Below are 14,820 nucleotides of genomic sequence, written 5' to 3' on the forward strand. Positions count from 1 at the left end.
GTTGCGCAATTAATTGCGTTCGTTTTATTATGCATGTTCGATTTATTAAAGTAGTGATAGTCGTATTATGTAATTGGGAGTTTTCGTAAGTTTAAAATATTTTTGAAATATTGTTTAGAGTTTTTCCAGTTTTAAAATTGTTTAAAATTGGAAAATCGGATCTGAAATTGTTTTAAAAACATCGGTTTTTAATTGATCGGATCGAACCGGTCGAACCGGCCGGTTCGATGGTTGTGCACGATTTAGTTGACCGAATCCAAGTGGATTCGGGTCGGTCAGACCGGTTCTCGGTCCGACTGACCCGGCCCACTGATTTGGGTCAGCTGGACCGGGCAGAACCGGACCGCTTCGGTCCGAACCGGTCAGACCGGTTGGGCCGAACCGGTTCACTGAAAAATAAAAAAAAAAAAAAAAAAAAAAAAAAAAAATTATTTCAGATTTCTAAAATTAAACTTAAAACAAATTGATTTTAATTTTTGGAAAATTATTTTCAATTAATCCCAATTAGATAATTGGATCGACAATCATCTATTTTAGTAAATAGGTGTTAGATTAATTAATTAATTTAAATTTTTAAATTGATTTCAATTAATAGAACACATATATAATATTGATTATAAGTTCAACTTAATTAGTAGTACCTCAACATTATGTGAATGATTTATGCTAGTTGAGGTTCTATAATTATTTTGAAAATCCGATAATTAATTAATGTAATTAATTATGTAGTTAGGTCGTATGTTCCTCTTAGGACAATATGCGCTTCCATATACCTTTAGAGAACATAGATGTAGGAATCACATAGACCAATCCAAAACCTTCTGATGAGATAAAACTTTTAAATAAAATCCCTCATTCTTAATTCAATTAAGAATCATTTCAAGCTATAAAGGAAAACCCAATCTGTTGAGTTATTTCTTTCCTTCTGCCAACGGTTGGATTATGTGTAGCCCTTTACTATAGTGCAGTAAGCCGTGTTAGCGGGGAGTGCTATGGTAGAGTAAGCTGTAATTCAATTGACATAATGATGAAGGTAGCCGTAGAAAAGGGTTATGTTGAATTAATGTGGTCGGCTAGATTAACTAGGGACTGCATTAGTTTGGCATAATCAAGTTCTATGAGCATCTTTGATTGGTAGGTTAGACTTGACACACGACGATTTTGATATTCGCGAGATTAACTTAGGTCATTATCAAGTGTGAGGAAAATTAATTTAGGGTCATATTGTGGATATGATTGATTGTGATCTACCTTTGGGCAAATATAATCGGGCTAGATTAACTACGGGTTATATTTGTCTATTGGACCTAAAGCCCATTAAGAAAAATTAGTTTTCTCGTTTGTCTACTAGAGGGAAGTGGAATTCGATAAAATTAGTGGGAGAACAATTAAATAACACAAGTCCAAACATTTAATTGTAACAATCATTTAACGCGAATCTCTAATAATCCTCTTCTCTATATGTCTCAGATAATCATGTCTAAGAATCCCATAATGTCAATCCTCGACAATAAACTCAATGGCCCTAATTACCTAGATTGGTTGCGTAGTCTTAAGCTTGTGCTAACTGTTGAGGGGCGTCTCTACGTTTTGAACGAGAGGCTTCCCGCCACTTTACCTGCCACAGCGACTGATGCTGAAAAAGAAACTTATGAAGTTTGGAAGAAAGATGACACTCATGCTAGGTGCTATATGATAGCCGCCATGGAGCCCGCGCTTGCGAGGAAATATGAGTCTCACTTGCATGCTTTCGATATAAAGGCTCATCTCGATAGCATGTATAGTGAGAATATTAGGGCATCGAGGTACGCTGCTACAAAGGAGTTGATCACAGCGAGACTGCGCGAAGGGGTTTCGGTCCACGAGCACTGTCTCAAAATGATCACTCTCCTTGAAAAGCTAGTGAATCTTGATGTCACCCTCCCGGCCGAGCTCTCGTTGGATTTGATCCTGTTGTCTCTTCCTAGTTCCTATGAATCGTTCATAGTGAACTTCAACATGAACAAACTAGATCCTCCCTTGGATGAGTTAATGAACATGTTGGTCAGCTTCGAGTCCACCATTAAGAAAGAGAAGTCTGTTCTCATTGCTGCTACTTCTGGAAAGAAGAGTTCTTTCCAAAAGAAGAGAAAGGAAAGAGTTCTTTTCCCTAACAGCAAGTTCGAAGTGGGTGAAGGTAGTGGGGGCCCCAAAGCAAAGGTTAGCAAACAAGTTGATTATGCTTGCCATCACTGTGGAAAGAAAGGACATTGGCGCCGCAACTGCAAGGCTTACCTAAAGCAGAAAGGTTCTGAAAAGGGTACGTATTTCATTGACGTAAATTTGTCTGTCAACTCTTCTTCTTGGGTATTGGATACGGGCTGTGGCTCACATTTGTGCAATGATTTGCAGCTAATGACAAGAAGTCGTAGACTTAGAGCGGGTGAGACCTACCTAAGGATGGGGAATGGAGCAAGAGTTGCTGCTGAAGCCATTGGCACAATTTACTTAAATGTTTTGGATTCTAGTTTTCCTATTGTTTTGAAAGATTGTTTATTTGTTCCGTCGCTCATTAGAAACCTTATTTCTATTCATGTATTAGATATTGAAGGTTTTACTTTTGTTTTTGGAAATTCGATTTGCATTATACAAAAGAATGAGAATTTAATTTGCAAAGGACGACTATTAAACAACTTGTATGAACTAAATCCAAGTGAAATACCTATTAATGTTATATCAGCAAAACGTAAAGAGATAGATCAAAACCCCGCAGAACTTTGGCACGCTAGATTAGGTCATGTCTCTTTAAGAAGGATGAACGATTTTGTTAGTGAAGGATTGTTCTCTTTGGAGGACGTGAAATCACTACAAACTTGTGAATCTTGCCTTAAAGGGAAAATGACCAAGTCACCCTACAAAGGGAAAATGGAACGAGCCGAGGGTCTTTTGGATTTGATCCATACAGACGTATGTGGTCCACTAAGTGTTAGTGCGAAGGGTGGATATAACTACTTCGCTACCTTTACCGACGATTATTCTAGGTATGGGTATGTGTACTTGATGAAGTACAAGTCTGAAACATTTGAAAGGTTCAAAGATTTTAGACATGAAGTAGAAAAGCAACTCGGACGAAGTATTAAGAAACTGCGATCCGATCGTGGTGGAGAATACTTGAGCATCGAGTTCATTGACTATCTAAAAGAAAATGGGATACAGTCCCAATGGACTCCACTGGGAACTCCTCAACTTAATGGAGTATCCGAACGTCGGAATCGAACTTTATTAGATATGGTTCGATCAATGATGGGGTTCACAAACTTACCGGCATACTTGTGGGGTCATGCACTCCGTACTGCCGCGTATTTGCTGAATAGAGTTAACACCAAAGCAGTTAAATCCACACCTTATGAACTTTGGCATTCCCGGAAACCCAATTACAAACATATTAGGATATGGGGTTGTCCCGCTTATGTGAAGCGATTAGTGGGAGATAAGTTGGACAGTAAATCCGACTTGTGCTATTTTGTGGGGTATCCCGAAGACTCAATGGGATACGAGTTTTATTATGTAAAAGAAGCAAAGACGTTTGTTTCGAGAAATGCCACCTTTTTGGAAAGGGAGTTTCTATCCGATAGAAAGGGCAGCATGATAGAACTTGAAGTAGTTCAAGAACCACAAAGTGAAGTTCAAGCGCAAGAACAAGTAATCGAACCAATACAACAAACCACTAATATACCTCCTGAACCTACGGTGCGTAGATCCGAAAGAGTTCGGAAAATGCCGGATAGGTTATTCCTCCTCGAAAATGATGAAGATCATGTTGACCTTGGACGAGATCCAAGAACATATAATGAGGCCGTATCGGATGCGGACATGGGACATTGGCTAACTGCCATGAAATCCGAAATGGACTCCATGTACTCCAACAAGGTGTGGACCTTGGTAGATCCACCTAAGGGAATTGTTCCTATAGGCTGCAAGTGGATCTATAAGAAGAAAATTGGAGTTGATGGAAAGGTATCGACCTATAAAGCTAGATTGGTAGCAAAAGGATACACTCAAAGGCAAGGTGTTGACTATGAGGAAACCTTTTCGCCAGTCGCGATGCTGAAGTCCATTAGGATTTTGCTGGCCATAGCTGCGTGGTACGACTACGAGATATGGCAAATGGATGTGAAGACCGCCTTCCTTAATGGAGATATTGAGGAAGAAATTTACATGGCGCAGCCGGAAGGCTTCATATCTTCTGGAAGTGAGCAAAAGGTTTGCAAGCTCCAGCGATCCATTTATGGATTGAAGCAAGCATCCCGTAGTTGGAACATTAGGTTCGACTCAACTATCAAAGAGTTTGATTTTGAGAAGAATCCGGAGGAACCTTGTGTATACAAGAAGGTTAGTGGGAGGGCAGTAATATTTCTAGTGCTTTACGTTGATGACATTCTACTCATTGGGAATGACGTAGGAATGTTACAGCAAACGAAAGCATGGTTGTCCACACGTTTCTCAATGAAGGATTTGGGAGAAGCATCTTATGCTTTAGGAATACGCATCTATAGAGATAGAGCAAGAAATATGCTTGGCTTATCCCAAAGCCTGTACATAGACACCGTTATGAAACGGTTTAGCCTGGAAGAATCCAAGAAGGGATTCTTGCCAATGTCCCATGGGGTTCGTCTCTCGAAATCTATGTGTCCCCAAACACCTAGTGAAATCGAGGAGATGAAAAGGACGCCCTATGCTTCTGCCATAGGAAGCATAATGTATGGCATGCTGTGTACGAGACCCGATATTGCGTATGCTGTGAGTGTCACAAGCAGATATCAGTCTAACCCCGGCCCGGCTCACTGGAAAGCCGTGAAAGATATCCTCAAGTACTTGCGAAGGACTAAGGATATATTTTTGGTCTATGGGGGTGCCGAGTTGAAATTAGAGGGTTTCACTGACTCTAGTTTTCAATCGGACGTGGACGACTCAAAGTCGAATTCTGGATTTATATTCACGCTTAATGGTGGTGCTGTGTGTTGGAAAAGTTCCAAGCAAAACACGACGGCCGATTCCACTACCGAAGCGGAATACATTGCAGCATCCGAAGCTGCAAAAGATGGGACTTGGATAAGGAAGTTCATCCAAGAGTTGGATGTCATTCCTAATGCTAGTGATCCAGTACCGTTGTACTGTGATAACACCGGAGCCTTGGCGCAAGCTAAGGAGCCGTGATCTCATCAGAAGTCGAAGCATATTCTGAGAAAGTATCATGTGATCCGAGAGATCATTGATAGAGGTGAAGTTAAGGTAGAACGAGTCACCTCGGAAGAGAACGTTGCAGACCCCTTCACGAAGCCTTTACCAAGATCGGTCCATGAGAAACATCGAGAGTCGATGGGATTGCGGTTTATGGGTAGTTGGCTTTAGGTCAAGTGGGAGATTGTTAGAGTAGGTGACCAACAAGCCAACTTGTGGCTGTGGTCTTTCATATTTATTATTGTAATAAACAAACCTTTATTCGTATTAATGATAAAACACATTGGCATTCTATATCTTTGTCCCTTTGTCACAAGCATAGATATAGTCCTTACAGTTATTACAAGTACTAGTAATTGATCGTTAGGATCGTGAGATATTTACTTAACTATTATAACTGTTAAACGTGTTCCTAGTCGAAGGGTTACGCCACTAATGAGGATATCGGCCTTTCCCATTAAGACTAGCACTTAGTGTATGTGTACTGCATCTCATCAGTAAACGGTATTGTGATATCGGCATGCATAAGTGGGTGCTCGTAAGTTGACGAGTTCACTGAACTCCCTCACCCTAGAAATCTCTAAGTGGTTCCCAATAATCGAGTAGAGATATCTATGGTATAGTTGTACACCATTAGTCCTTATGACCTAGACATCACCGTGACTTCACTAGAGGACCAGCTGTATCGTGACCTGTCCCTGAGTTCCACCGAGGACCATCCCAAGGGCCAGTGTTCGTGCAGTCCGAAATCTAGTGGGAGGTCTGTGCATTGTAGTCGGGGATTCGATCGCTAGAATAGTCTTGGATGTCCTGTGTGTTCTGAAAGTTTGTAATCATTCTAAGTCTCTGGCCAGAGCTGACTAAGTGATGATTAGAGAATTCGATTCTCTAAGTCATGCACGTGACGATTACAACACTTGGAACGATCGCACCGTCATCGAACATATAAAGAGGTCTCGATGAACCAATGCCTCTAGTTCGATCGGGACATATGTATCGAAGGGACCGTACTGTACGTTAACTATATCTGAAGGTTCTTGCAGGCACTTCATTTGTATCTAGGGAATCATGACGCGTAGTTGCTAGACGCCAATCTTGATTCGTTGGGTGATTGAGGTGAAACGAGCTTCATCTTAATCGTAACTCGAAGGGGACGAGTGTTGACCACAAAGGGTTGTGGGCCCACGGCTAGCTTACACCTGAACCATCGAGGGTCACACTGCTCGTGCACATGAGATCTTTGAATAAACGGTCAGAGATAAAATAGTTTATCTTTGCATAATTGGAAGTCAATATGATTGAATCCAACATTCGTAATTTGGAATTACGAATGAGAATAAGAAAAGGAAAAGAATAGGCGAACATGTTAGTGAACTTTCTAAATCGAGAAGTTTCCAAATTTAGAAAGTCCACTGAACTAGGGTTTCCACTTTTGGAAAGTTGGAAAACAAGAGATGGCACTCGTAATGACGAGGAAGTTATAATGATTCCGAAAATGTAATCGTTGCAATTTTTCGGTCATTGGATTGAGAGATACGAGCAAGTAAAGGAACTAACGAGCTTAAGCTGTTGGGCCCAGTCCAACTTAAGCCCGCTAGGGTTATATGCAAGGGACTATAAATACATGACTTATAGCCCTTACACACACACATGAAACCCTAACCCTAAAGCGGCCGACCCTCTCTCTCTCGCCCTCTCTCCCGCGCGGCCACCACCGCACCACCGTCGCCGCTCCGTCGCCGGAACCGGCCGTTCGTCGGCCGTTCCTTGTTCGGTATTCTTTCTCCTTTCTTTTTCTTCCGTTTTATTCTAACTACTTCGTGTCTAGTGCCACGATTTAGTAGATCGAAGTATACGAGGTGAAATCCGAGAGGAGGAAGACTGTAGATCGAAAAGTCGAGGAGCAACGCACGAGCCAAAGCCGCACGCTGCCCCACGCGCCGTCCCGAAGCCGCGCGTACACTACACGCGCCGCCGTGACCTCACGCGCCGCTGCTGCCGTTGCACCGCTGCTGCCCCGATTCTACGGATTGGTTTCCGTAGTAATCACGAAGTGCTAATCGCTCCTACCTCACGCGTCAAGAGGTAAATATACGAAACCCTAGTTTCGTTTAGGGTTTAGTTTAAACTATGATTTCATGCTTGTGTTTGTATGATTTTATGTGATTATGTGTAATCGGTTTTAAATCATTGCAAGCATGTTATTTGGTTTAAATTGCGAGCATGTTAATTGATTTAAGTACGGTTAAGTTTATTAGCATGTATGTTGTTTTATTTTCGCTGGAAGCGCAAAGGTACGCAATTAATTGAATTTAATTTATCGGGCATGTTCTTATGTGTTTTTAAAGTCGTTTAAATCGCATAAATTTTTGTTTTCCGCTGCGTACACGTGCCCGAAACCCAACAAGAACAAGTAATCGAACCTATACAACAATCCACTGATATACCTCCTCAACCTACGGTACGTAGATCCGAAAGAGTTCGGAAAATGCTGGATAGGTTATTCCTCCTCGAGAATGATGAAGATCATGTTGATCTTGGACAAGATCCAAGAACATACAATGAGGCCGTATAGGATACGGACATGGGACATTGGCCAACTGCCATGAAATCCGAGATGGAATCCATGTACTCCGACAAGGTGTGGACCTTGGTAGATCCACCTAAGGGAATTGTTCCTATAAGCAGCAAGCGGATCTATAAGAATAAAATTGGAGTAGATGGAAAGGTGTCGACCTATAAAGCTAGATTGGTAGAGAAAGGATACACTCAAAGGCAAGGTGTTGACTATGAGGAAACCTTTTCGCCAGTTGCGATGCTGAAGTCCATTAGGATTTTGCTGGCCATAGCTGCGTGGTACGACTACGAGATATGGCAAATGGATGTGAAGACCGCCTTCCTTAATGGAGATATTGAGGAAGAAATTTACATGGCGCAACCGGAAGGCTTCATATCTTTTGGAAGTGAGCAAAAGGTTTGCAAGCTCCAACGATCCATTTATGGATTGAAACAAGCATCCCGAAGTTGGAACATTAGGTTCGACTCAACTATCAAAGAGTTTGATTTTGAGAAGAATCCGGAGGAACCTTGTGTATACAAGAAGGTTAGTGGGAGGGCAGTGATATTTTTCCTGCTTTACGGTGATGACATTCTACTCATTGGGAATGATGTAGGAATGTTGCAACAAACGAAAGCATGCTTGTCCACACGTTTCTCAATGAATGATTTGGGAGAAGCATCTTATGTATTGGGAATACGCATCTATAGAGATAGAGCAAGAAAGATGCTTGGATTATCCCAAAGCATGTACATAGACACCGTTATGAAACGGTTTAGCATGGAAGAATCCAAGAAGGGATTCTTGCCAATGTCCTATGGGGTTCGTCTCTCGAAATCTATGTGTCCGCAAACACCTAATGAAATTGAGGAGATGAAAAGGACGCCTTATGCTTCTGCCATATGAAGCATAATGTATGGCATGCTATGTACGAGACCCGATATTGCGTATGCTGTGAGTGTCACAAGAAAAAATCAGTCTAACCCCGGCCCGGCTCACTGGAAAGCCGTGAAAGATATCCTCAAGTACTTATGAAGGACTAAGGATATATTTTTTGTTTATGGGGGTGCCGAGTTGAAATTAGAGGGCTTTACCGACTCTAGTTTTCAATCGGATGTGGACGACTCAAAGTCGAACTCTGGATTTATATTCACGCTTAATGGTGGTGCCGTGTGTTGGAAGAGTTCCAAGCAAAGCACGACGGCCGATTCCTCTACCGAAGCGGAATACATTGCAACGTCCGAAGCTGCAAAATAGGGGACTTGGATAAGGAAGTTCATCCAAGAGTTAGGTGTCATTCCTAATGCTAGTGATCCAGTACCGTTGTACTTTGATAACACCGGAGCCGTGGCGCAAGCTAAAGAGCCGCGATCTCATTAGAAGCCGAAGAATATTCTGAGAAAGTATCATGTGATCCAAGAGATAATTGATAGAGGTGAACTTAAAGTAGAACGAGTCACCTCGGAAGAGAACGTTGCAGACCCCTTCACGAAGCCTTTACCGAGATCGGTCCACGAGAAACATCGAGAGTCGATGGGATTGCGATTCATGGGTAGTTGGCTTTAGGTCAAGTGGGAGATTGTTAGAGTTGGTGACCAACAAGCCAACATGTGGCTGTGGTCTTTCGTATTTATTATTGTAATAAACGAACCTTTATTCGTATCAATGATAAAACACCTTGGCATTCTATATCTTTGTCCCTTTGTTAAAAACGTAGATATAGTCCTCACAGTTATTACAAGTAATAGTAATTGATCGTTAGGATCATGAGATATTTACTTAAGTATTATAACTGTTAAACGTGTTCCTAGTCGAAGGGTTACGCCACCAATGAGGATATCGGCCTTTCCCATTAAGAGACTAGCACTTAGTGTATGTATACTGCATCTCATCAGTAAATGGTATTGTGATATCAGCATGCATAAGTGGGTGCTCGTAAGTTGACGAGTTCACTGAACTCCCTCACCCGGGAAATCTCTAAGTGGTTCCCAATAATGGAGTAGAGATATTATGGTATAGTTGTACACCATTAGTCCTTATGACCTAGATATCACCGTGACTTCACTAGAGGACCAGCTATATCGTGACCTGGCCATGAGTTCCACCGAGGACCACCCCAAGGGCCAGTGTTCGTGCAGTCCGAAATCTAGTGGGTGGTCTGTGCATTGTAGTCAGGGATTCGATCCCTAGAATAGTCTTGGATGTCCTGTGTGTTCTGATAGTTTGTAATCATTTTAAGTCTCTGGCCAGAGCTGACTAAGTGATGATTTGAGAATTCGATTCTCTAAGTCATGCACATAACGATTACAACACTTTGAACGATCGCAGGGTCATTGAACAAATAAAGAGGTCACGATGAACCAATGCCTCTAGTTCAATCAGGACATATGAATCGAAGGGATCGTACTGTACGTTAACTATGTCTAAAGATTCTTGCAGGCACTTCATTTGTATCTAGGGAATCATGACGCGTAGTTGCTAGACGCCAATCTTGATTCATTGGGTGATTAAGGTAAACGAGCTTCATCGTAATCGTAACTCTAAGGGACGAGTTTTCACCACAAAGGGTTTGTGGGCCCACGGCTAGCTTACACCTGAACCATCGAGGGTCACACTGCTGGTGCACATGAGATCTTTGAATAAACGGTTAAAGGTAAAATTGGTTTATCTTTGCATGATTGAAAGTCAATATGATTGGGTCCAACATTCATAATTTGGAATTATGAATGAGAATAAGAAAAGCAAAAGAATAGGCAAACGCATTAGTGAACTTTCTAAATCGGGAAATGTGACACCCCTTTTCTAATTACACTTACTTAGTAATTTAGAATATGCTAGCGGAAGACTTATAGAAAATAATGAGTGTGGGATGCTCGTTTTTAATAATCACCTTCTACCAATAGAAAGTTAAGCATAAATTTTTCTTTTAGAATCAGAGGAAGAGTGTCCACATAATACCATATCATATACAATTAACCAAATATCACAAAAGGAACATGAATGACTAGATTATTTAAATTATCAAGAGTAACGAGAGGAATTTCGGACAGATTAGGTAGATCAACTTCGAAAATTAACTTCTCTTAAACCCTTCATGAACATACTTTGAAAATTTAACCACATACTCTCATATGGGTCTGAATTACTCCTTTAAAACATTTTTAAAATATCATAAACCATATGAGAGAAATAATTAAAGGCATGCAACTGTACAATTTGAAAATCCAGAACAGGGGAGGGAGCTTTGAAAATTCTTTATAAATTCCCCACTATTCTAAACACTAACAAATTTTATACCAAAGTAGATAAGTGAGTTAGGAACATACTCCAAGTTAAATGGATTCATTTGAGTAAGAAAAACGTCATATATTGGTGCATGTCCTAAAATGACTCAGCATATGCATAGTTATGGAAATTAATTCATAATAAATTCGTGACTTATTTAAATGATGCAAAAGACCTACCAAAATAACCCGAACAGAAAGACCTGTGACACTGTGAAATTACATGCAATTCTACACAGAAAGTATATTTAATACAGATTATCGAACAACAGGGCAGAACACAACATATAAATTAACCGATAAGCATTATATAGAAGTTTGGCAAAAAGAGGAAATCAAAATCCTAATTATTATTAGATGCAATGTTCTTACTAATAAGATCCCCCGAGGGGTGGAAGAGTACGATAATAGATATCTAAGACGATATCGAAAGTCTTTAAAATTAAACTATATAAGTAACTATATTAAGAGCACACAAGATCCACACGCCTTCCATATGAACACATCCCTCGATTCTCGAACTCGACTCGAACTTTACGACTCGTGCTCGGGATTGAAAGTACCTACAAGCATTTCAACACCTATATGAGTCTTTTGGACTCAATGAGTATTCCGAGGAAATACCGAATACACATAGGCAAACAAGCATATATTTATGATATGTATATATACCATCTCAAATCGCACATTACACAATATAAACCTTTCATTTTACCTCAATCGTCATTTCATTGAGGAACTTTACCAATTTACCTTTACCTTCTCGGATACCTCTTAGACCATTCTCATTTTACCTCTTAGACCTTCCTTTCCTCATTTCATAAGGAATAAGAGTAAATCCCTTAGAAGGGGGTCGTCATTCTTTTACACATACATTCATTCAACTGCTCATACAATGTGTGGGAAAAACATTTTTGTTCGGATATCCTTTGGAAAATCAAGTAAAACCATAGACAATAAGCCTTCATTTATTTGGAACCCGTTTCATAAGTGGAATCAAACCACACACTCTTCATCTCATTTTTTGGGTACCGGTCCCTCATAACCTGTGCTTATTCGATCTATGTTTTACAAGACTTTCCAATTTTAAAAACGTGCAAGTGGGGTTAGTACATACTTTCATTCATTTCAAGCAATTTGATTAGGTGTGTGAGAAAACATTTTTCGTTCGGATATCCTTTGAAAAATCAAGTAAAACCATAGACAATAAGCCTTCATTTATTTGGAACCCGTTTCATAAGTGGAATCAAACCACACACTCTTCATCTCATTTTTTGGGTACCGGTCCCTCATAACCTGTGCTTATTCGATCTATGTTTTACAAGACTTTCCAATTTTAAAAACGTGCAAGTGGGGTTAGTACATACTTTCATTCATTTCAAGCAATTTGATTAGGTGTGTGAGAAAACATTTTTCGTTCAGATATCCTTTGAAAAATCAAGTAAAACCATAGACAATAAGCCTTCATTTATTTGGAACCCGTTTCATAAGTGGAATCAAACCACACACTCTTCATCTCATTTTTTGGGTACCGGTCCCTCATACCCCGTGCTTATTCGATCTATGTTTTACAAGATTTTCTAGCTTTAAAAACGTGCAATGTGAAGTTAGTATATATTCTTCATTTCACAGATTCAAAGTTAGCTTTCACATAAGCACACATATTTCCACATATTTCACAAAGGCACATAGTTTGTCACAAAATCACAAAAGCAAGTAAGACACACAACAACTCAAGCAAAGAACATAGATCACCTATTTACACATATAGCAAAATGACTCAAAGCATTCGGTTATTTATAATTACTATCTCCAAGTTTCATTAATTAAAGTTCAACCCCTCTTTCTCAAGAGACTTGAAGTTTTCTTTCAAGTAGCACCAAATTTCCATTTACCTCATTTTCTTTCCAAAATATTCGAACCATCAACAATTCAATCACACAAAATTCCATTTTTATTAATATTGTTCTCGGTTTTTATCTTCGTATATTATCTTATTACTCATAGATCATAAACCATGGATCGTAAGCTTCCTCGACCCGAAGGGAGTACACTTACAACCGCGTAGGTCGATATATATATATATACACATAGAAACATATACTTATATATATAGCACATATAGATTATAAATAACCATGGATCAAGTACTTTCTTTGACCACGCAGGTTTACGAAAACCATGGATCGAAGTTTCCTTAAGATCACGCAGGTCTAGTATATATACATAAATAAAATTACAATATTATTCTTAGTTCTTCAAGATTATATCATTTAAAGCTTAGATTCGTACATGCATGGATGATCAAAGCATAAATTAAACACAAAGTTTTATTTTCTTTCTCCTTTAGTTTTCGGTCACCACAAGAACATTAACAAGAAATTAAAGAGAAGAAAAATACTATTAGTGTTGAAGCACTTGTAGCAAGAGTTCGAAAATTCTCACCTTAATCTTCTTAGAAATTTGGAAGGGTGTTCTTTCCTTTCTACAACGAGAAGAAGAAGAAATTTTAGAAAGAGGGGAAGAAGAAGCTTAGTTTCTTGAAATTTTCGAAAATGAAGAAAAGAAAGAAGAGGAAGAAGACTTACTCCTTTGGCCAAGAACTTTACTCTTGAAAGAGAGAATTTGGGGCTTTCCTACACTTTAATTTCGAAAATTGGGAGAAGAGGAGAAAGAGATTTCGATTTTTAGAATGTGTAGAGAAAAATGAGAAATAGATGAAGGCTTGGGTTCTATTTATAGAGTTGTGAGGGACTTGCATGCTTAATGATTAAGGGTGGTCTTTTTGCAATTTATGAAAACTTAGGAATTATCTAGAGGGACTTCTTTGCAATTTCATTTAACTCTCCAAAAGAAATTCAAAAAGGAAAATCTTAATGTACATGGGCTCACCTAGAGAAGGGTTGTACTCAAGGAAAATTTTAGTCTTGTGTTGTACCATGGTCAAAATTGCGGGATGAATAGGAGGAATTTTCTATTTTTATTTAAGAAAATATGTGATTTAAAATTTTCCTAAAAAATAAATTCTAGCAAACAAAGGAGTGTAATTAATCTCTAGATTAATATATAACTAAGATGATCAATTTAAATTCGTCCAAAAACTATTTCGGACAATGCATTCTATATGAAATTTCACCGGTTATCACATAAATAAAATCTTAAACTAATAAACTCACATAAGAGATAAAATCACGTTAACTAAATAGATGCCAATTAATGAAAAATTAAATTATCGGAGACGCGGGGTGTTGCAGGAAGTTTCCAAATTTAGAAAGTGCACTGAATTAGGGTTTCCACTTTTGGAAAATTGGAAATCGAGAGTTGGCACTCGTAATGACGAGGACATTATAATGATTCCGAAAATGTAATTGTTACAATTTTCCGATCATTGAATTGTGAGAGACGAGCAAGTAAAAGAACTAACAAACTTAAGCTGTTGGGCCCGATCCAACTTAAGCCCGTTAGGGTTTTATGCATGACACTATAATACTTGATTTATAGGTCTTGCACAAAAACAACACAGAAACCCTAACCCTAGCCGCTCACTCTCTCTCTCTCTCGGGCATCTCCCCGCGGCCACCGCGCCGTTGTCACCGGAAAATTGCCGGAATCGGCCATCCGTTGGCTGATCCCTTTTGGTATTCCTTTCCTTCTTTCTATTCTTCCGTTTTTCTAACTATTACGTGTCTAGTGCCACGTGTTTAGTAGATCGAAGTATACGAGGTGAAATCCGAGAGTAGGAAGATCGAAGATCGAAGA

The 14,820-nt window shown here is 39.5% G+C and overlaps 1 long non-coding RNA gene across 1 annotated transcript; it reads right to left on the minus strand.

Annotated features, from left to right (window-relative positions):
- Positions 1-11,349: 11,349 nt before the first annotated feature.
- LOC148769115 (uncharacterized) lies at positions 11,350-13,777 on the minus strand. Its single transcript, XR_016032014.1, has 3 exons — positions 13,650-13,777; positions 13,507-13,546; positions 11,350-11,624 (listed from the first exon to the last, which is right to left on the minus strand). It is a non-coding gene; the product is annotated as an uncharacterized LOC148769115 (long non-coding RNA).
- Positions 13,778-14,820: the final 1,043 nt, after the last annotated feature.

The sequence above is a fragment of the Erythranthe guttata genome, chromosome 7, assembly GCF_056151865.1.
Source record: "Erythranthe guttata isolate IM_541 chromosome 7, IM_541, whole genome shotgun sequence".
In the NCBI taxonomy this organism is placed as follows: Eukaryota; Viridiplantae; Streptophyta; class Magnoliopsida; order Lamiales; family Phrymaceae; genus Erythranthe; species Erythranthe guttata.